Source organism: Tursiops truncatus, chromosome 18 (assembly GCF_011762595.2).
Source record: "Tursiops truncatus isolate mTurTru1 chromosome 18, mTurTru1.mat.Y, whole genome shotgun sequence".
Taxonomy (NCBI): Eukaryota; Metazoa; Chordata; class Mammalia; order Artiodactyla; family Delphinidae; genus Tursiops; species Tursiops truncatus.
In genome coordinates, this window is record NC_047051.1 from 74,052,379 (window position 1) to 74,074,736 (window position 22,358).

Consider the following 22,358-nt stretch of genomic DNA (forward strand, 5'->3'; position numbering starts at 1 on the left):
CAAGGTTCTGGATGACTAGGTATCATCTACTGTGAATACACCAGAAAGATATCATTCACTGGGGAAGACAAATCTGGGAAGAGCCTTAACATTGTCCTGACATCAGAGTGAGAGCTTGAAATGAGACCGACACTCCCACCTCCTAGATCCAGGGACGTCATTTCGCTGGACTTTAATTTCTTTTTTTTTTTTCGGTACGCGGGCCTCTCACTGTTGTGGCCTCTCCCGTTGCGGAGCACAGGCTCCGGACGCGCAGGCTCAGCGGCCATGGCTCACAGGCCCAGCCGCTCCACGGCATGTGGGATCTTCCCGGACGGGGGCACGAACCCGTGTCCCCCGCATCGTCAGGCGGACTCTCAACCGCTGCGCCACCAGGGAAGCCCTCTTTTTTTTTTTTTAATAAAACTAAAACTGGAGATAATAAGAATCCAAAGATCCCTTCTAGATCGAAAACTTTTTCTATCTCTAGAACACATGTGCAGTAATTAAAATGAAGCTTTGCCCAAACTCATGATAAACACATTGTTGCCTTAATAGGTACGAGAAGGGGGAATTGAGTTCCATCCAGTGTTGGAATTTCAAAATAATCAACAGGAAATTTTAGAGCATATGCAAGGGGTTTTGCCTAAAATTCCCATACAAATAATTTCCTCAGTAATTTTTCCTAATCATTTACAAAAATCTGACATATATCTCATCCTGAGACATTATATGGCACTAATGACAGACCGAAATCCATCTAACCTGGAATTCCTATTGGCAAGATCCAAAATATATATATATTTTTTTCTTTTATTCTCTGTACTTCGTGTAGTAAAAGCAAAGCACTCAGCAATACTGAATTATTTAAGTGGAATCATTTGAATCCTGAATTTATAGTGATTAATTGTCATGCACTAATGAATCTTTATCATCCTGGAATCAAACATCTTGTCTTAAATATATTTTGAGAATCAGAAACTTCCAAACATCCAGGCTAATTATTGTTGGGTAGAGTAAGGCCCACCTAGGGTTTGGGGCTGTCCGGCACCCCTTTTGTGGGAAACAGCTCCTCTGGCTCTGCATGTAGTCAGGAGGGGCTCTGATCTCAGGAGCCCAAGGGCACAGATACCACATATACTAAGTAATCAGATTCTCTCACCTGTAATTGGAATCTTGTGTGAAGACGTTCATAAGAGGAAAAGGCCACTGGAGACTTTTTATTCTTTTTTTGTGGATTTTATATTCTGTTCAATAGTTATTCTTACCTCACACTGTAATCACCTAGGAGCTCTCCAAAACTAAGTAGAAAGAGAGAGGGAGAGGGAGAAATTGTTCTGGGGAGGAGCAGAGCCATTAGTTTTTGTTATTTTAATTTTTATAACATTATCTAATTATCTTCTAGTATCTTGTAGTAGATAGATGTTTAATGTAGTCTTGAAAAAAAATGAGTATTTTTTATTTGGTGTGCATGTGGATTAAAGTCTCTTAATGGTATTGTGCTAGGTATGTTATATTGTTTCTTTCTTCATAAGTAAATGCTTTTAAGATCCATCCATGTTGCCATGTATATATTTAATTCATTGCCTCTAACTCCTTCTTCTACCTGCTTCATAATTCTCCTTGGTTTATAACTATCAACTTTCATTTTCTCTTCTCCCAGAGATGGACAGCCAACTTGAAACCAACTCTTTGTAACACAGATAACACTGTGATGAATATTTTTGAGCATGTTCCTGTAGAGACCTATGTGAGAATTTCTTTGGGGTATATAGCTAAGAATGGAATTACTGTGCTATGTGCGTAATTTGGCTAAATGACAGATTGCTCTTACAAATGGTATACCACTCCACACTCCCAAAGCAAGGCATGAAGCTTTATATATATATATATATATATATATATATACACTCAAATCCGCACTAATCCTTGGCAACACCCAGTTTGTTAATTTTTTCATTCCAACGTTTCCAAGGGTATATTTTTATTGTAGTTTTCATTTCTATATTTATCAATGATTCTGAGTATCTCTTCATGAGTTTGTTAGCTTTAGGGCTTTTCTTTTTTTCTTATAGAGATCACCCTTTCATATCCTTTACTCATTTTTACATCAGGGTTACTTTTGATTTGTTGTGAATTTCCAAGCAGTCTTTGCATATTTAGATATTAGCTTCCAGATATAGACTTGAGACTGTTTTCCTTGGACCACTACCTGTCAATTAATTTCATCCATGGGGTCCTTAATTTGATGCCCCCAGTTTTTTTACTTTATTTTTTGCATAAGTGCTTTTTAAAAGTTCTGCAGGTGAGGAATTCCCTGGCGGTCCAGTGGTTAAGACTCGGCGCTTTCACTGCCGCGGGCCCGGGTTTGATCCCTGGTAGGCAAACCAAGATCCCAGAAGCCCCCAGGCACGGCCAAAAAAGAAAAGAAAAAGTTCTGCAGGTGAGTCTACTGTGTAGCCAGGGTTCATTCGCGGTTCGAAACCAATGAACTAGATGGATGGTCAGATGTAATTCTGCGGCTCACACCTGAGTGTTTGCTCTTGTCCCTCTCCTCCTCAACCTCCCCCTTTGTCCAACTCTTGAAGCTACTCATCATCTTTGCAATAAGAAAAGGCACCAGGCCCTTTCTTCCTGAAGTTAATCAGAGTTGCTCCTCTAGATTTCACTCAAAGAAACTGCTATGGTATGGAGAGAATGCGCTGCAGGTTCAGATCCTTGAGGGATCACAAAGAGCCACCCTACCCCAACCTTGGAGGAAGGAGAATTGGAAATGTTTGGTGAAACAGTATTAACGCACCTACGAAAGACGTTCCTCAGTGTATCCAACCGGTAGTCATAACTCCTCCCCTGATTTTCACACTGATTCAGAGGCCCTTGAATGAAAGTGAAGCTGTATATTCTTAGAAAAACCACGCCATAATATTACACAACTGGACTTTCTATTTATCGAGCTAACTGTGAAATAGGGAAAAGGAAATACCCAACATTCTCAAGGCCTCTTGGACCCAGGTCCTAGGGACTTGGGATTATACTGGTGCTACATGAATGAGAATAAAGCATAGAGAGAGCTGACGGTAAATGCAGTTTGGTATTTGTACCAAATGCCCTATGACACAACAAGCTCACCTGGTATCTTCCCAGTGACTGAGCCTATACACAGCATAGATATTCTCAATAATTTGCAAAATTTCCACATTAGTTTGTCACTTATCATAGTTGGAAAGACCAATAGACGATAATGAAGCTTTGCCCTCCTCATCAAAATAATAAAACTTGGTCTTTGATTAAGAAAAAGCCACAGTTTACTTTGTATGGCTAGCCTGAGCTCATATACATAATTTTTTAACTTATTCCCTTGCTTCTCTTTCTCTATAGCTGAGACTAAAATCTCAACCTTATCAATTAAATTCAGAATGAATCGTGATGCTAATGGAGGCAGAACCCAGAATGGAAGAAGCCACTGTGATTTGCTTGATTCCTGCTTAAGACATCAGGCTTCTTCCTGGCTGGTGTTCAGGCTTAGAAGGACCCATGGAGAAATAAAAACAGACTGGACTTGGCCATAAAAGGTGTAGCTTCTAGGTGGGGCTCTGCCATTAACCGCATGTGTACATTATATTCTTAGCACTTAGGAGTAAGTGCTCAGAATTATTTCTTGATTGAATGACTTCACTTTCTAAGTGACCTTGGAGGAGGGTTCTAACTACCTGAGTCCATGTTTTGCCTAAACAAGGGGGCTAGAGTAAATGATACCTAAGCTCTCTTCCAGTTCTGTAATTCCCATATATTGAAAAAATTCTACCAAGTGTTTACCATTTATAGAGCATATCACAGTATATTCTCAGACTCTTACAATGTATTGTCTCCTTTTTCCAGGGAATAAAAATTTCCCGGTACCGTATTTTGATCACCTAGTAACTTAAATCTGCACAACCTAGTGTAAATCCCTTACTCTTAATATTCCTACGTATCCATAGAACCAAAAGAAATTACAAAATAAATAAAAACAAAACTAACAATGTGAATTTATTTCAAATTACTATTTATTCAACTAGATTATTTTCTTGAAATTAAGTTACAAATGATGACTTCAATAATAATTTGTATTTAATAACAAAGAAGATCTGGCCCTGAGTTTCTTTCTGTTTTAACAGTTTCTCCCATGTTGACTTAAATATATTAATATAGAAAATGCATATTTGCACTGATGTGTTTTATAAAGTATTAATAATTTTAAGACTTGACTGCTTAAGCTAATATGGCTTCTCACTTTAATGAAATGCTGCCATAAGAAGTTCTCTAATGCCAAGTTTAATTAGGATTCACTTGCTCATTCTGTACTGTGGTCTGCGTGAACGTAAAGTCTGCATAGCTGCATTCCCGAATCCTTCACTGCGTGAGTATATATCGTAATCACTGCCGCTATCAGGAGCAGAAGAAATCTTGACAGTGAACTGTTGGAAATTGACAAATAAGTCAACTCACAACACAGAGATGGGAAATGTGTGATGGTAGAGGTAGTTCTGAACTTACCCAGCCTCTGCCAGGGAGACATGTGTCACGGCTCAGTTCCTCTATTACTTTTCTCCAGTGATTGCAAAACCCTCCTTCCTACAGTGTACTGCAAATGTTTACTTACGGTCTTTACCTGGAGTGAAGTTAAACACAAAAGTAATTATGGTAGCAGAAATAAAGAGCTGGGAGTCAGTTCCAGGCAGTAGTGCCGATGACCCAGAATATACTTATATTGAATGTTTCATTAAAGATAAACACTTAATGTGATAATATAGAAGACCTCAAAGCCTCTAAGAATGTTTTCTGGGCTCATATGGGATTTTTCCTGGGCTCGTAGGGGGTCACAGTTTGAGAAATACGATTCTGAGCATTATAGCTAATAAAAACGTTAAGGTTCTCTTATAAATACTCAGAATGCATTTCTTTTAACTGATAAATTTAAAATCAAGAAACTAGTGGAAGAAGCTTAATACTTTATCAAGGTTCTAACTAATCCTATTATCTATTGCCATGCTTTTCTTACAGAAATTAGAGCCTGCAGCAGGTGAAGCTAAACTTTCAGCTAGAGATTTCCAATATTGATGTAGATGAGAAATAGTAAAAATATAGAGAGACATCAGATACTCTCTCAGATCCTTGTTGTACTCAGCTTATTTATCTACTCAACTGCTTTGAAGAAGGCATAGCCTCTCTCAAGCCTGCCTCTCCTCAGCTTGCAATGGTGATGCTAATGAGTACAATGCTTTCAAAGAGAACAGAACAAGGAGACAGAGAAACCCCAGGGCACAGAAAATGAGCTAACTGGATAACCTGTTCCCCGGCACAGAGTTCTGGCTGTACCTCTAAAATAATAGCACAGGGAGATCAGCTCGGTGCTTTGTGACCACGTAGAGGGGTGGGATAGGGAGGATGGGAGGGAGACACAAGAGGGAGGAGATATGGGAACATATGTATATGTATAGCTGATTCACTTTGTTATAAAGCAGAAACTAACACACCATTGTAAAGCAATTATACTCCAATTAAGATGTAAAAAATAATTAAATTAAATAATAGGACAGAATATTTTTTTAAATTATACATTTTTGGTATTTTGGAAAAGATCAATGTTTGTCAGCACGAGACTTGTATGATTTAAAAGGAAAATTGTAGGTGTACCATCCTTTCAATTGAAAACAGGTAAAAATGTTAATGGACAAATGATCAGGGTTCAACTGCAGGCCATTCCCATTAGAGCAGCCCTCTGTTCTCTGTGTGACAACTACAAAGATCTATTTATACGTAGGAGCCTTGAGATCAGTTCACTGTAGTCTGTGGGGGGAAGAGTCAGTAACCCTTTAAGAACACTGAATTCCCAGTATTTTTCACTTAGAGTTTCTTAATGATTGTTTTTTAAGACACAAGCTTCCATGAATGTACCTGGAATCAAACTGTTGATTATTAAAGTAGGAAGGATAGACATGGGCTAATCTGATCTCTTTCTTTCAGAGCTAAGCTTGACTCACAGAGTATAGCTTAGTAGTCAGGGACAGGGGAATTTTTGTTAGATAAAATTCGGGTTAGGGTGCTAGTTTCATGATTAACTGTAGCATGGCCACAGGTAAAGATATTACTTTTCCTAAGGGTCATTGTCCTTATTCATAAAATAATATGAATGATAGTATCTATCATATGAGGTTGCCACAAAGATATTAGGCCAGGTATGAGCATAAAGTTCTCTTCATAAGAAAAGTGCGTAATAAATGGCAGCTTAATTATTGATGCTTGCAGTCGTGTGATGAATTGCTGCTCTGTGATGGTATATGCCATGGAAAACATGTTCTCCAGGACCCCCATATAACACTAACCATTACAAACTATTGCAGAAAGAACACTGGATAACAAGATACCTGACTTGACTTTGATATCAACTTGACCTGTGATTTGGGGCACATCTCTGTAACTTCTCTCAATCTTTGTTTCTCCTAATTAAAACACAGGTAAGCCTACATATCCTTTAAGTGCCTTTCTAGAGGTAAAATAATATCATTACCTAATTTTGTCTGCATTCCCAGTCTCTGAATGAGATGTAGATGGCTTACATCTTTATTGGAGGTAGGTGAAGAGGTTGCTCTTGGGTTGACACAGTGCTGTAGCCACTAATAGAAGATTCTTACCTTTGCTGCTTCCTACACATTTTCCGTTGACCTGTAACAGAATCAATCAAAAAAAAATTACTGTATGACAGTTGTGGTGAGGTAAGAAGATGGGTCCTGGGGGAGATCTGAATTTGAGAAGGCAAACATACATATAAGAAGAAAACTATTTTCATTCAATCCTAAGCATAATTTATGTCAAATATCAAGTGCTAAATTCTTGCTTAGTATATAAATGAAAAGGAGACTGAACATTAAATGTTTCAAAAATGGCTAAGACTCCAAAAACAAGGAGAAAGTGTCAATACTTCCTGTCTCTCTGTCCTGTACTATATTTCATTTAGACATGTTACTCTTATAGCCTCAGTCATTGTGAGTGTTTATGCATCCATGCCTCAGATAAATATATGTATATAATACATGAAGTAAAATACAACAAGAAAGAAGGAATGAAAAACACAAGTAGTAGAAAGTCACTTTTTCCTACAACCTTTTAAAATCTTTAAACTTGTGTTTGAACTTTTAATCAGTTGATGAGTTTAGACATTTCTCTCCCAGTAATGCTACCCTCTGAGTCTCTGATGCTACCCGTGGGAAGAAGAAACTGAATATTTCAAGATCAGGTTTTGGGGACTATTAGGGCTCACAACATACCAGCCTGACACAAACCTGTTAGAATCGCTTTTATAATTCCATATTTGACTCCTCTTCAACTGCTGCTAAGGAGGTACTGTGGTTCAAGGAGACCGTTCTGTTTGTTTCTTTCATTCATTTAATACGTTATTGAAAGTTTGCTGGTTTCTAGGCCCTGTGACAGCTCTTTGTGATTCAACAGTGAACAAGATACCGCCTACGCTCAGACCTTACTTACAGACAACACGCCTTTGTGTAGGCTCCAAGGAACACAGGAAGATAAGCTGGGATCCTCTAGACTCTTACGAAGTGAAGAAAATGTTCAACCCAGTCTCTTCCACAATCCAAAAATAAGTTTGCAAATGCAATTTCAGCTGCTGTCCATCAAACTGCTACTTGTGGCAGAACTCGGAATGTGAATATGGACGTGGGAAATACCCAGGTAGACGTAGGGGATGATAAATGCCTAGAAGTTGTTAACCATATACACTGCAATTTTCTACATATTCGAGTGTTGCCCAACAGCCTCTGCAGTGGGCTTAAGTGCTTTCTGAAAACAGTTGTTTCAGTTCTCCTAGCCTATAAAAGTGAAATACTAGAATTCCCCCAAATTAACTCTATCTTAGGTTTTTTTTCAAGAACATGGATTTTCGCATTCCCTTGCTTGAGACACTTCTGTGGATCTTACCGTATGAGATTCATACTCTAACAGGAAAACATATTCTTCGTCATCTTGCTCCTGTTGTCCTAAAATCCCTCCCCTGTCCTACACCATCTTTCAGCCATAACAATGTCTTCCCTTTTCCCTGGACACATATGCCTTTTCACACAACAGGGCTTTTACACGTGCTGCCCTATTTGTCAGAAATGCTCCATCATTTTTTTGTACTATTTGTCACTATTCACTTTTGTACTTGGCAAATTCCTATTCACTTTTCTAAACCTCTACAGATTATCCTGTTCTATCCTCTGTGACCTCACATACTTGCTAAGACCACTGACTAGAGTCCTGCCCAATTCATATAGTGAGGCATTGCCTGTTAACCTAACCGGACTTGAGTCTTCAGAGGCAGAGTGTTTTATTCGCTTTTGCATCCATAGCATATGTGGTCGAATCAAATGGATTGAAAGATTCAGGGTCTCTCTAAACTTCAAAGAGCAAATGTGATTCCAACAACAGGAGATTTTAAAAGGGAGAATGACTCAGGAAGGATGGGGGCTCTCATGACAAAATTGTGAAGATTTACTAACACACGACCTTACTAAGGAAAAATGATCTGTTTGAAGAGGAGTACGTAGTTGCCCAGGCTGTCCTCTAACGAGTTAAGATATCAGTGATTATGTATATAAAAAGGAAAAATAACTAGGTGCAGAGAAAAGATGGGGCCTCGGGAGTAAGGTGATTCGTTCTGGGTCACTAGAATAGCCACAGAGCTTTTTTCTTCTGCAGGGAAGCAGGCTTCCTTCATGGAGAAGCAAGATGGGAAAGAAAAACGGCAAAGTCCACCAGACCACGGAAGATGAGCCCTGGGATGGTGTCACTATCCAAAGAGGCTGATTGAAGTGATGAGGTGCATTGATCAAGCAGGTAAAATTTCCTAGTTTCATGGGCTCCCAGTGGTATTAACTAGCATCCTTACAAGGTCTACAATTCAGGCCATACTTCAGTCCACATGGAGAAAGATTTGCAAAGGATAGACAGGTTACTAGAGCCACAACCAAAGGAGTTCATGGAGGTCCTATCTCCAGCGAGGTACAAAGTACAAATCAGGGTCTGGGGAGGTCAGTTATTGGGCTGGGAAATTATAGAATGGGATATGAGGGTAAGTGGCTGTTGGGTGCTTAGAGATATAGGGGAGTGGAGAACAGAGGGAAAATCCCCACTAAGAACAAGAGATGCCAAACTTAAACAGCAAAATTATCTTCTCATAGGTGGAAGTGATTAATGTGTTATTGTCTGTGTTAGCTAGGGCCTCTGGCAGAGCGAGGTTAAGGAAGAAAAAAAGAACATAGGATCAGCAGTGCGACGTGGCCACTATGGGCTAACCCTCAACCCCAGTCTTCATGAATAAGAGTAAATTCATAGACATGTATTATCTAGAATAAAATATGTGATTACTACTCTACTTTTGAACTGTCATGTGCACACCAAGAATATCATATTATGTTTTCAGCGTGGAAGTTAAGATGGAGCAAGACACATGAACATATTGAAAGGAGGTTAATAGCCAGAATTCAGGATAACCACAAACTATACTATATAAATGCAGGCTTAATTTTTAGCCAGAAAAGAGAAAACCATGAATCATTATGGCACTGTTTAAATATGGAAGAGGGACTAACCCTAGAATTTGTGAAGCTGAAGCAATAATTTGAGGTTGGAGAGTTTACACTCTGTCGAAATGCAGACCTTTGTCCTTTTCTCCAGTAGCACAGCTGTCCGAACGAAACTGGAAAGGCCTCCCTCGTGCGACATGTACACACCAATCAAACGTGCCTATTGGTGAGATATTTTGTTCAATATGCTGATAGGTAAGAAAAAGATTAGAATTTTTAACTCCGGGACATCTCTGACTTTTAAAGTCAAGTCTGTGTCATGGCAGACAGTATTGTGTGAGTATTAGGAATTCCTCAGGGGATAAGAGAAGATGCATGCTGAGTCAATAGCAGGTATTTCCAGTTGGTTCTCCTATCAGCAGCATCTGAGTTTTATTTCTTCTTTTCTAAATTTTCTAAATTTTATTTCCTGTCTTTCTCCACTCTTTACAGTGAATAGAATTAGCAAGCACAGTCATGTTTGTCTCCTTGCTTACTTTAAGGGGAATTCTTCTAACATTTCTTCATTAAAAATTATGCCAGTAAGTGGGCTTCCCTGGTGGCGCAGTGGTTGAGAGTCCGCCTGCCAATGCAGGGGACATGGGTTCGTGCCCCGGTTTGCTACAATACCGCGTGCCGCGGAGCGCCTGGGCCCGTGAGCCATGCTGCTGAGCCTGCGCGTCCAGAGCCTGTGCTCTGCAACGGAAGAGGCCAAAACAGTGAGAGGACCACATGCCGCAAAAAAAAAAAAAAAAAATTATGCCAGTAAGTGTTCAGTTACAGGAAATGGAACCACTCCAATTATTTTAAGCATAAAAACACTCTATTGAGTGTTGAGTACTGATAAAATATTTGAAAATGATGCAGTAGTGGAATCTTGAGTGTTCATCCAGGAAAATATATATATATATATTTATATTATAAGTATAATATATATAATTTATATATTATTTTATATAATATATTATTTTTATAAAGTAGTATATTATATTTATATAATATTATTTATATTATCTCTCTCTCTCTCTCTCTCTCCTGACTTGACTTTCCAAAACATCCAGAAGTATAGCTTCCACCTAACTTCCACCTACCAGACCTCATTAAGTTTATGTGATTGAAGGAATTTAATTCACTTGCAGAACCCCTATCGATGAGAATGGCTGGGAAATGCAGCTTTTAGATTTCAAGTCTTTGCAAAGGAACTCACTAGAAGAAGGCCAGTCCTGTGGTCCTCCACAGCTATACATGCTCTCCCATGGACATTTGTGCTTTCAAACAGCATCATCCTGTTTACATTCCCTTAGAAGGGAAACCCATAGTCCTGTCAATCACTGGACACATCTCTGGATGACGTCCTTTCCTTTTCCAGGTAAGTCATAATCCCATTTTACTAGCCTGTAACCTAAGGAATTAAATGGCTAACCCCCATCAAAAGTTTTTTTTTTTTTTTTTTTTTTTTTCCCCGGTACGCGGGCCTCTCACTGCTGTGGTCTCTCCCATTGCGGAGCACAGGCTCCGGATGCGCAGGCTTAGCGGCCATGGCTCACGGGCCCAGCCGCTCTGCGGCACGTGGGATCTTCCCTGACCGGGACACGAGCCCGTGTCCCCTGCATCGGCAGGCGGACCCTCAACCACTGTGCCACCAGGGAAGCCCTGCCACAATTTTTATAAATGCTTTATGTTGCACTTGAGAAGGGTTTGTTTTATGTATATATAATGTGTGTGTGTATACAAATATATATGTATATATACACACATATTTTTAAACCAGGTTATATATACACAGTGTTTTTAGCTTTTAAAAAATTTTTTAAAAATAGTAAATACATTACGAACACTTGCCTTTAAAAACTTCAAGGCATGTTACTAAAAAGAAACCTTTTTAAACTTTAACACAGAACTTGTCCACAAAAGTTTTCAAAGTCCTGGAATCCTCTTTGAGATTTGTTGTTCTGGGACACATGGATATCAGACACTGAAAGAAGTCTATGTGTGGATGTGGATGTGTACAATGTTGTCACTGTCCCATACTGTTTGTGTTTGTTTTCTCTGCCTCTTTGTCCAGATAGTTTGGCAGAGAAATCTTTAGAGCATCCGTGCAAACTGGGAAGATAGGGATCCACTCTACACCAGGCGTGGAGGAGGTTAAACAACAACAGAGAATAAAGGTAAGGTGCTGGCTTTTGAAGGAGGGCAGAGGGGCTGAGCTCCCCTGAATCTAAAGAAAACTACGGGGAGACCATTTACAGACCATTGACAGAATGAGATGGAGCCTAGGACTCACTCCTTTCAGGCTCTTCCTTGTCTCTGCCAGAGTCTCTAAGAGAGAGAAACACATTCCAGGGCTGCCGGGGAGTCTGCACAGGTTAACCATTGATTAACAGCCTTGCTAGGAACCAAGTCACGGAATCCTGCAACACTCCACCCAGATCGCGTAAAAATGAGCCCTGCTGACCAGCTTGAGAAACACCCCCTTTAAGTTTCCTAGAAGTCCAATGTTTGGTGTGATGTAGAGAACAGTGAGGCACCACCCCCTGCCACATGGCCTTAGAGGGCCCTTGGTCTGACGGAAGGTCGATCTTACAAGGCGTCGCTAAACGTTTCACAGTGATATTCTCGCCGTCATCTCTATGCCAGCTTTCCTGACAGTGCTCTGGATTAGATGCTTACTCAGAAGCCATTTTTAATTTTAGCATCTGGAGGGCTGGGAGCCTTCCAAACTAGCAAGTCACGCTGTAGTTTTGAGAGCCTTTGCTTATTCTTGTCCTCACACGTTTTTTTAATAGGCGATGGGAGCAATCAGGTAACACTTGACACACCCTGGTCGAAAACCCCCTGGGATAAATCACCTGGTAAATTAGGTATATTTTCTACCTTCCATGTACCTACAGGTGATGGTGTCATCCTTGTCATTTCAGATCATATCTCCGTTCATTGAATACAAGAGAGATTTTTGTCTCTAAAACCCCACATTAAGTTTCCAGGATTATCTCCTCAGCAGGTACCTCAATCCTCAATTAATCCTGTCACTTTCAGCCAATGGCCATATAAGATGAGGAAATGGGGATGAGGCGGGAGGAGATGGGGGCGGTACACCAGGTAGGTGGATGATAAAGGGAGAAAAAAATCATGAAAAAACACGCTATGCCTGGCATAATGTTTCCAAGGGCCAGTGCAGAATCTAGACTAAATGCGTGATTTGCAGCATTCAGATCCTGCTTTATGTCTCAGCTCCACCCAGATCTGGCATTATGTCACTGTACGACTTGCAGCACATCTGTTGACCTGAGTCTCAAGTTTCTCTTCTGAGAAATGAGGATCGATCGTGTCCCTTTGGTTCTAAAATTCTGAGTTTGTGCTGCCTTTGGAAAACTTGTGCAAAGAATAAATTCGGCATTCCTCATTACCCTCAAAATCCAGGATAATCGATCACCTGTCAGAAAGCCCGTCCTCAGGGCCCCTCCCGACCCGAGACGTGGACAGCATAAACTTGCTCTCTGTATCATATCAGGATGAGAAATCGTAACTCCAGTAAGTTATCTGAAACATGGGCCATTTAAAAGGGAAGGAAGACAGGGCAAAACATCGAATGAATTGTGATATTAGATTGAGAAATTGAAAATATATATACATTTCCTATTTATATTTATTCTTATATTTGCTTTTATTCTGCAAACTGAAATATTAACCTCTGAGAAACAAAGATTTTTCTGTTGGTGATTCTGTTCATATGAGTTCAGAACTGGCACGTTCTTTAACAACCTTGTATGCTGCTAATTGTTTATTTGAAGAGAATAAGAGTGATAGAAGTATAATTTCGTGAAGATCAATACCTGAAGTCATTAGACAGATTAGTAAAATGTGTCACTAGCTGTGAGAACAGTCAGACAGACAGTGGCAATGTCACCGCATGGGTTCACCTCCCACCTGTCCTCATGAAGGTGGCAGGTAATGAACTTGCCAACTCTTCAACAGCTACCTCTATGTCAAGGCGATAATTTCTCATGGAATTTGGTTGATTTCGTGACTACTTTTGATAGTTAAAGTAACAATACCTTTTGAACCCCTTACTCTATTGAATATTAGCGTTTTATTTTTAATTTCATTAAAGTAAGTGATTTATTCAAGGTTACACAGCTAGTAAGTGATAGAACTGGAACCCTCATTTTAATTTTTTTCCACCACACAATGCTTGAGCATGTGCATGTGTGAACACACACACACACACACACACACACACACACACACAACATGATTGATTAAGAATGAATCAACCAATACAATAAACAAAGCTTTGAAAGTCAGTAACCCCAGAGGGTAACGTACTAATAATACCATCAACTCTTATCCCAGAACATGAGGCAGGGACCATACTAATTCCCACTTCCTTGATCCTGTCTATGCCCCACCATCAATTGCTTAATCTAGAAACTGACTTGGTTTTAGCCCAATTGTAGCCCATAATATTGCCTGCAATAGAGTGAGAAACACTTGAATTTTCTAAATTTCTTCAGAACATAACTCTGAAACATAAGAAAATTGCAGTGATGACTTAGAAGAATCACAGGTTACAATGCACTCAACTTGGTCAATCAATTTTATCAGCTTTATCCAAGCATGGTTGACCTACAGTGAAAATGACCAATTATAGATGCACAATCTGATGCATTCTCCAAATGTGAAGTCATTTAACCACCGTCACAATCATGATATTGAACATTTCTATCACCTCAGAAAGTTCCTTCGTGCCCCTTGGCAACCAATCCCCCCCCACCCCGCCGGGAATTACTGTTCTGCTTTCCATCACTAGAGTTTTGTTTCTTCTAGAAGGACATATAATTGGAATCACAGAGTAAGCCTTTTGTGTCTGGTCAATCAGTAACCTTTGAATATTTATTAAATTTAGGACCCAGGCAAATGCAAGTTCTCGGGGGCTTATTTAACAGAATGGATCACTTTACTAGCACCAGGAAGCAGTTCACCTAGAGATTATGTCTTTTTTGTGCGTGCATTTTCAACCCTCTATGTGAAATACAACCTGGCTTCAAACAGTAATTTTCTGCAGCTCTGGAAGTTCGTGAGATGAAGGGAAACTAATTGTGGTTGGAACACACTGTTGGTATTGGCAAAATCTCATTTAAGCCTTAAAAGATCACACAAACATTTATTCTACATGTTAATGCAAAGGAAGCCAAAGGTGGTTTTGTGGACAAATAACAAAAGCATTTTGCTCTTGTTTGAGAAATCGTGGGAGAATAATATTACATAAATATCTGTAGGGCTGTTCCAATCTTCTTACATACTGAGATGTTATCAATTATTGTTTAAAATTTGTTTCTTTGTTTCCCCCAGTATTTGGTTTCATTTGCTGTCTGTGTTTCATTTGTGGTTCTTATTCTTTATTCATAATTGAACCAACGTCTATTTTATGACATACTGTCTCGGGCTGTGATCATAACCATTAGGACAGTCTTTCTGGCAAGGTCAGCAAAACCGGAAGGGGTCATCTGAGGACCGAGATGAGGAGGGAACACATTTGAATAAAGGGTGGATTTTTGCTGTGCCTAAATCCATCCCCCGCCTCAATTAAGGACAAACCAAAGTCTCTCTATCCACTTCCCCCTCACCACAAGACCTGCATTTCTGAGCCCAAAGTAGGTTCTCCTTCTCTCAGACCCCGGGAATTTAGGGGAAAGGAGCCTGATGGTGTTAAATCACAACCTCAGGATTTATCAATCCAATCAGCAGACAAATGAGAGTCACAAAATGAAGCTGATCCTCTGTAGCGCTGACTGAAGGCCCCTCTGGTGTTCAAGACCTTGACTTTCTCTTGTTTATGTTTCTCACATATTTCTTAAGTTTATTTATGCACTGTACTAATACCTGGGAATTCAAAACAACTACAGAACATCATCCTTACCCTGGTGGGCCTCACAGAAAGAAGAGAAACATAAATGAGTACCTCTGGTGTTAGATGACCGGGACTACAATAGAGACACTTGTGTGCGTATGAATAGGAAGGGCCGGCTACTTGTGGACTCTGGGCAGATCAGAGAATGATCCAGAAGAGACGAGACATTTCAACTGAGACCTAGAGAAAAGACATGGCAGGAAGGAGCGCAGAAACACGAAAGCTTAAGGAAACTAATGAGTAATTCACTTCACCATTTTGCTACTCCTAAAACATGAAGAAGCTAAGTGTCCATTATATTCCCAAGCTAAAAGATGTGAGGTGATTAAAAGTGATCACAGCTCGTGCATCTGAAAAAGGAAACAAATTCTTAACCTATTTAACGTTATTATTCTTTCCTTAACTATCTCCAGTTAAATGTGCTTCCATTCTATGAAACCGGAAGCTTATGAAATTAATCAGCACATGTGGAGAGGCAGCGGACATCAAGGCGCTTTCTTCGTTCTGTTAGCGCTGGTCCTGCTGAGGGGCCTCGAGTGTGTGGTGCCCCTTTTCTCAACATTCCCTCCAGCTTCATTTTCATGAGCTTTCTCATCCTGCATCCCACAGTTGGCTACTGACATCATTTCCTCTTGCTTTTATTCTCTAATGAGGTCGAGGTCTGACTTTTGAATTCTTTGTTCCATCTACCCAGTGCTAACATGCCGCGGAAGGTAGGGTTCTGATTAAGGGTCATTCATGATTAGGATAAAAATTTCCTTGTTATTTTCCCCTATCTTTTAAACACATAATGCCATTAAAGTACACTGAACTGTGTCCCACTCCCTTACAGCTCAAACCAGAAGATGATTCACGTGTGTCCCCAGATAGTCTTAATTTCAAGGACAAGTTCTTGTTGATGGTAATTCAGAAGAGGGCTAAAGTGAACAGGAAAACAATTATAGCACCTAAAGTGATAGATAAGGCAAAACGAGACTCTTGTTCACAAATCATCATCACCATGCCCAAAGATTTACGGAGTGTGACTAACGTCTCTGCATTATGGCAAAGATATGGATATAAAAGAAGACTCTTGAATTTGAAAACGTTACAACCACAGTTAGAAATAAGACATTAAAATATAAGCCCTAATCATGAAGTATGTAAACAGTTGACTTTAATAGTATAGATACAATTAGTCACTTAATGAATTTTAAAAATAAAAATTATTGAGGTCCTCTGTAAAAAAGAAAAGAATTCCTTCAGGCTGACATGGAATGCACAAAATTGCTACTCCCTTCCCTAAAACCTAGATTATCAAACACACAGTTTGCTTGTGCCTTGGAGTCACTGTCATTTTAGGTTGCCCCTAGCGAGTGTTCTTTTCTCCAACCATGATTGGGTCGAGCATGAGGGAAAACTAACACTGATTGAGACCATTCTTCAAGCATGGCATTGTGTTAATAGTAACCCAGTCATCCCTGAAATTCAGGTTAAATCGACTTAAAACCCATTTCAAATTCCTAAGGAGTTTTACCTGCGATTCCACTGATATTTGGCGGGACTGGAGAGGTGGAAGAGGGGCGATTTACAGCTTCATAAGCCTTCTCACTGCAAGCCCTTGTGATGGCCTTGGCAACTGGGCTCTCCTTCGGTCCAGTGTGCAGTTCAATCTGTGTGTCCTGGACAATGTGCTCTCCCATAAGGATGAGTCTCCATTAGAAAAATCTATTTCTTTCTTAAGGTCCTATATTCTGGTGTCTATCCTTTGCATTATAAGCCTGGAACGGCAGTGTGATGTTCTGTATTTTGTAACAAAGCTGGTGATTTGCCACAGTATCTAGCAGACTTTACCTGATGGAGAAATTAACTTGTAGTAGGTCAAGTGACCAATATTTGGAAGTGTTACCACAACAAAGCCCAGTTAAATTCAATGAATGCTCAGAAGGTCAGCCTCAGATTTCCATCCTCACCTGCAACTGTTTCACCTTCCTTCTATCTTGAACAATTGGAGTTCTGCACCCATGGGCACGCTATATCCATCTTGCTCATGTGGCATTGTTCCCCGGAAGTCTTCCAAACTTTCATTGTTTACACAAACTCTCTCACGATACAGATGTGGCATCACTAGGTCAGTGATGACTTCCTGAACCTTAGAATGGATTGAGTGCCATTTCACGTCACCTGAGAAAGTCACCAACTGAGAAAAAAAAACTCTACAATATTAAAATTATCTCTTTCTACACCTTTCTCTTCTATCAGGTTATAAGCTCTTTATATTATTTCAGATTTTTGTAATATGTGATTATAATATCTCAAGGGGTAGTCTCTGGGCTACCATATATAGGGATACTTTAAAAACCCCAAAGAGTGTGACATTTTGTCTTTTGCTTCTAAATTTGTGTCCCCAATCACCTTGCATAGTTCCAATAGAAAATGGGTGCTTAATATATATTAGTAGACCTGACTTGAATAATGAGCTATGTTATAATAGGGTTGTATTATATCAATAATTAAAGTTTTACTCAAATCCTGTGATAAAGAACAAGGCTTAATTCACCCTAGAAAGGGCACAAAGCCCTTGAAAATGACAAGATTAAAGGCTTATTAATATTGCAGAAAATGTGCAATCATTGACATTTATCTATGATGCCTCCTAGTTTTAATGCTATGTCACTTTAGGACTCGACAGATCAGCCCTATGAAATTCAATTTTCCACTTTTTTTGATTCTTATTGGGTGACCATTGGAGAAAAATAAGAGCAAATATGGAGCTTTGGGAACATACGATTCCTTCTCTAAAACAGCGTAATCCTGTAACAAAAGAACAGGGAATACAACAGAGCATCTATACATCAAACAAAATGTATGCATACTTGAGGGAAGAAACCTGAGTTAAAGGATACGTAACATACATTTAACAGAAATAGTCAAGTAGGGAAATAATCTCTTAAAAATATCTAAAATCATGTTAATCATGGGTGAAATGATGAATGTGACCATAAAAATAACAACTGTTAGAAATAGGTTTTATAGGGAATCCCTGGCTGTCCGGTGGTTAAGACTCCCGCGCTTCCACTACAGGGGGCGTGGGTTCGATCCCTGGTTGGGGATCCCACAAGCTGCACAGCCAAAAAAAAAAGAAATGGGTTTTATATAATGGAAAAAAATCTAAAAAAGGAGATATATATATATATATATATATATATATATATATATATATATATGTAATGTATAACAGAATCACTTTGCCATACACCTGAAACTAACACAACGTTGTAAATATACTATATTTCAATAAAAAGTTTAAGAGAAAGAAATAGGTTTGAAACCAAGTCACCAAGATGACAACACATGTTATTTCCCTGCCGTCTGTTGCTTCCACGCAGCAGGATACTACCCGCTCTCTTGCGAGTGAAATGTAATTTATAGAACTCAAAATTCCTTTGCAGAGACTCCACTATGAGGATATAGTTCTATCAAGAGTAGGTGATAATTAGATGATTAATCAGGCACAGGATTGTTTTCACTACTGGTGTCTCTCACTCTGCAATTCCTGCTCATTTTGCTCTTCAAGGAGACACATTTCCCAAAGCTGCTGATGGACAGGCCCACACTCACATGCACACTGTACATTTGGTCTCCCATAAGCTTGTCGAGGAAAATGCTTCCTGCTCAAAGGGAGAATATGGTATTGAGCATATACTTTTATTAAAATCCCTCATCTGTTTGATATCCCATCTACAAAGGCACTCATTAAATTGCAAGGCAAAAAATACGTGGTGTTTGGGTAAGGATTTGTTCAGATCTTGGTCTTCAGAAATTATTTAACCTTTCACATGAAGCTTTCAGTGGAATCTTTCAATAATACAGAGCATTCTTGGACAGTGGCCTGTGTAAGTTCATTATACAATTAATGTTTGTAATTTCTAGCTCAGGAAAGTAAACATTCTCAAATATCTACAATACTGCAAGGTGGGTTCAGTTTTTGACATCTGCACATATTACAGTGGGTTGGTTTGAAATATCACCGTAATCAAGAGAAAGGAGCAGTGCCTAGCAGGCTGACTGGCAGTTGGTAATTTAGTAAAAGCCATTACCATGATCTCTCAGACTTTTCTCTGTGTGGCTCTGAGCTACATGCTCTAGATCTGTCCTCCCAGACAAATTCCTTTATAAGGCTTTTAGTAATAGCCCCACAGACAGGCCCCCATACATTAAAAGGGAATCAGCATTAAAATAACCAAATTAGCCAGGTAGATAGAACACCTTGTAGAACATCTTGTAGAAAATCTGTGGAGTAAGCATATACGGGAATAAACATAAACTAATTGAAACACTAAATAAATATAAACAAACAATTCATACATGTGCAGTGATCTAAATCATAAAATTAAAACATAAGAGTCGTATTTAAATTACATAAATATTTTAGATGAATTCTTGCTAATTTAATATCACTCTAACATTTCAATAGAGCAAGTAACCTAAAAATAACTACCCGTTGATGCTTTTGTGAAAAGTTTTCACATGACACGACTCCATTCTTCTTTTAGATGCTCTATTATTGAAGTATTATGCTAATTCAAAGGGAACTTCCCTAGGTTTCCCAATAATTTATGAAGTTTTACTGTTCAAATAGAATGGTTGCTAGTGAGTGGGGTTATTAAGAGAACACAGTTTAGAATCAGAAGACCTGGATGAGAGTACATCCTCCACCACTGTGTGAGTCTTGGAATGCATATTCGTATTGTCTGAGCCTCTCTTTCCTCGTCTGTTAAATGGACCCAATAATAAGATTTGTAGGGCTGTTGAAAAGATTAGATGATATTTTTGTGTAAAACTTCACAGGACAGAAATAGCTGTTGTTACTATAGACCATTTTTAAAATCCAACTGTTAAAATAAAAGGTAATTATATTGTTAGTTTTATACCCTGAAGTGGCTCTGAGGACTTTTGCCTAATTGCTATGAAAGAAAGAAAGAAAGAAAGAAAGAAAGAAAGAAAGAAAGAAAGGAAGAAAGGAAGAAAGGAAGGAAGGAAGGAAGGAAGGAAGGAAGGAAGGGAGAAAGGGAAGGAAGGAAGGAAGGAAGGAGGAAGGAAGGAAGGAAGGAAAGAAAGAAAGAAAGAAAGAAAAAGAAAGAAAGAAAGAAAGAAAAGAAGGGAGGGAGGGAGGAAAAGAATGATCCCATTGTCCGTAATCAAACAAAACTGATAGGGCAGGGGCCGCTCTACCCCCCCCCCACCACAGTGCCCCCTGCTGTTCCTTTCTGGGGACGGCAGCTCTGCCCATCCACCTCTGCCCGGCACCCTGGTCAGTCCAGCTCTACTGCACCCTGCTTCCTCACACACTCAGCTAGGGCTTCCCCTTTTTCCGAATCTATAATGAAATTCCTGACCCTCCTAACTTAATACTTCTAGATATGATCCTGAAGCAGGGAAAAGTGAATAAGCAGAGAGAAGGACTTAAGAAATGTCAACAAAAGAGAAGCAATAAACAAGACATTTAAGGAGTGTAAAGGAATCCAGAATTGCTTGGTGAGCAGAAAATCATTGTGGGTTCTCTACATACTTGTTAAAGGGGTAGGTGTGTGCTCACACCAAGAGTATGCATACAACACATGTATACTACATGTATACACAATAGTTTCTCCTGGGTAAATGCCCCACTAAAATGAGAAGTGTATGAACCTTTTTGAATAAGAGAATGATTTATAAATTCCCTTTGACCTCAGAAATTTAATAATCTGTCCAAAGATATCAATACTCCATTATATCAGAGGTTTTAAAGCTTCTTTAAGATGAACTCAGAAAGAACTAAGCAGTATTCAAATTGTCATTCTGACAATTTTTGCAGAATAAAGTATATTATGGGAAAAGTACACCAGTTATCAAAAGGAAATCCTGAGCTAATAGCATTTTTTTCAGAAGAACTGATTGCTGCCCAAAAAAGAACTAAGGTTCTTTTGTTTTCTTTTAGAATAATCTTACCTCATATATATTTTCCTAAATGTCTTTTTTTTTTTTTTTTTTTTTTTTTTTTTTTTTGCGGTACGTGGGCCTCTCACTACTGCGGCCTCTCCCGTTGCGGAGCACAGGCTCCGGATGCGCAGGCTCAGCGGCCATGGCTCACGGGCCCAGCCGCTCCGCAGCATGTGGGATCTTCCCGGACCAGGGCACGAACCCGTGTCCCCTGCATCAGCAGGCGGACTCTCAACCACTGCGCCACCAGGGAAGCCCCCTAAATGTCTTTTTATTCCGAAGACATTAATATAATTTTATCTCAGAAAGCTTCCTTTAATACCTGGAGTTAGTTAAGAAATTAAAAATAATTATCACAGATTCCATCTTGAAAAGTGTGGAGAAGTTGCTGGTCAGAATTGTACTTGATTTTTCCAATGGTATGGGAAGAAATGAGTGCAAATAAGATAATTCAGTTATGAAAATAAGGCCTGGCCTATTTAGCCAAAACCTAAAATAAAATAAATTGGATTGGGCTCGCATGAGTGAGTACAGTGAAAATCATGCTGCAGACCTAGAGGACTTGTGGCCACAGGTGAAGGAGGGATACAGGAAGGAAGACCGTGAGATCTTAGAACAATTTTCCCCCCAAAAAAGGCTTCTTGGATCCTCACGTAAACATCATGCCAAAATAGATCCCAGACAAATTCCAGTAAGACTCCACTAATCAAAACACTAAGTTATTAAGTAATCCATAGAATACTTTGAGGAAAATATAAGTAGGTCTTTAACAAACCTATTGGAGGAGGATCCCATTAACTTCCGCGTAACTCAAAAAGAAATCCCCCCAAATAGATCTATTTGGTGAAACTGGTTGAATCTAAGCTTGGATGTTTCCAATGGAACACACCAAGCCAACCACAAAG

General features: G+C 39.4%; 2 long non-coding RNA genes across 2 annotated transcripts in view; both read left to right on the forward strand.

The window, feature by feature from the left end:
• The first annotated feature begins 6,360 nt into the window (after positions 1–6,360).
• On the forward strand, positions 6,361–10,944 carry LOC141277006 (uncharacterized). The gene is made up of 4 exons (XR_012327526.1): positions 6,361–6,476; positions 8,716–8,853; positions 9,694–9,768; positions 10,721–10,944. It is a non-coding gene; the product is annotated as an uncharacterized lncRNA (long non-coding RNA).
• Positions 10,945–11,649: 705 nt separating this feature from the next.
• Positions 11,650–22,358, forward strand: part of LOC141277075 (uncharacterized) — a 34,551-nt gene continuing 23,842 nt past the window's right edge. Inside the window, exon 1 of the long non-coding RNA XR_012327777.1 lies at positions 11,650–11,749. This is a non-coding gene — a long non-coding RNA (uncharacterized lncRNA). The remainder of the gene's footprint in view (positions 11,750–22,358) is intronic.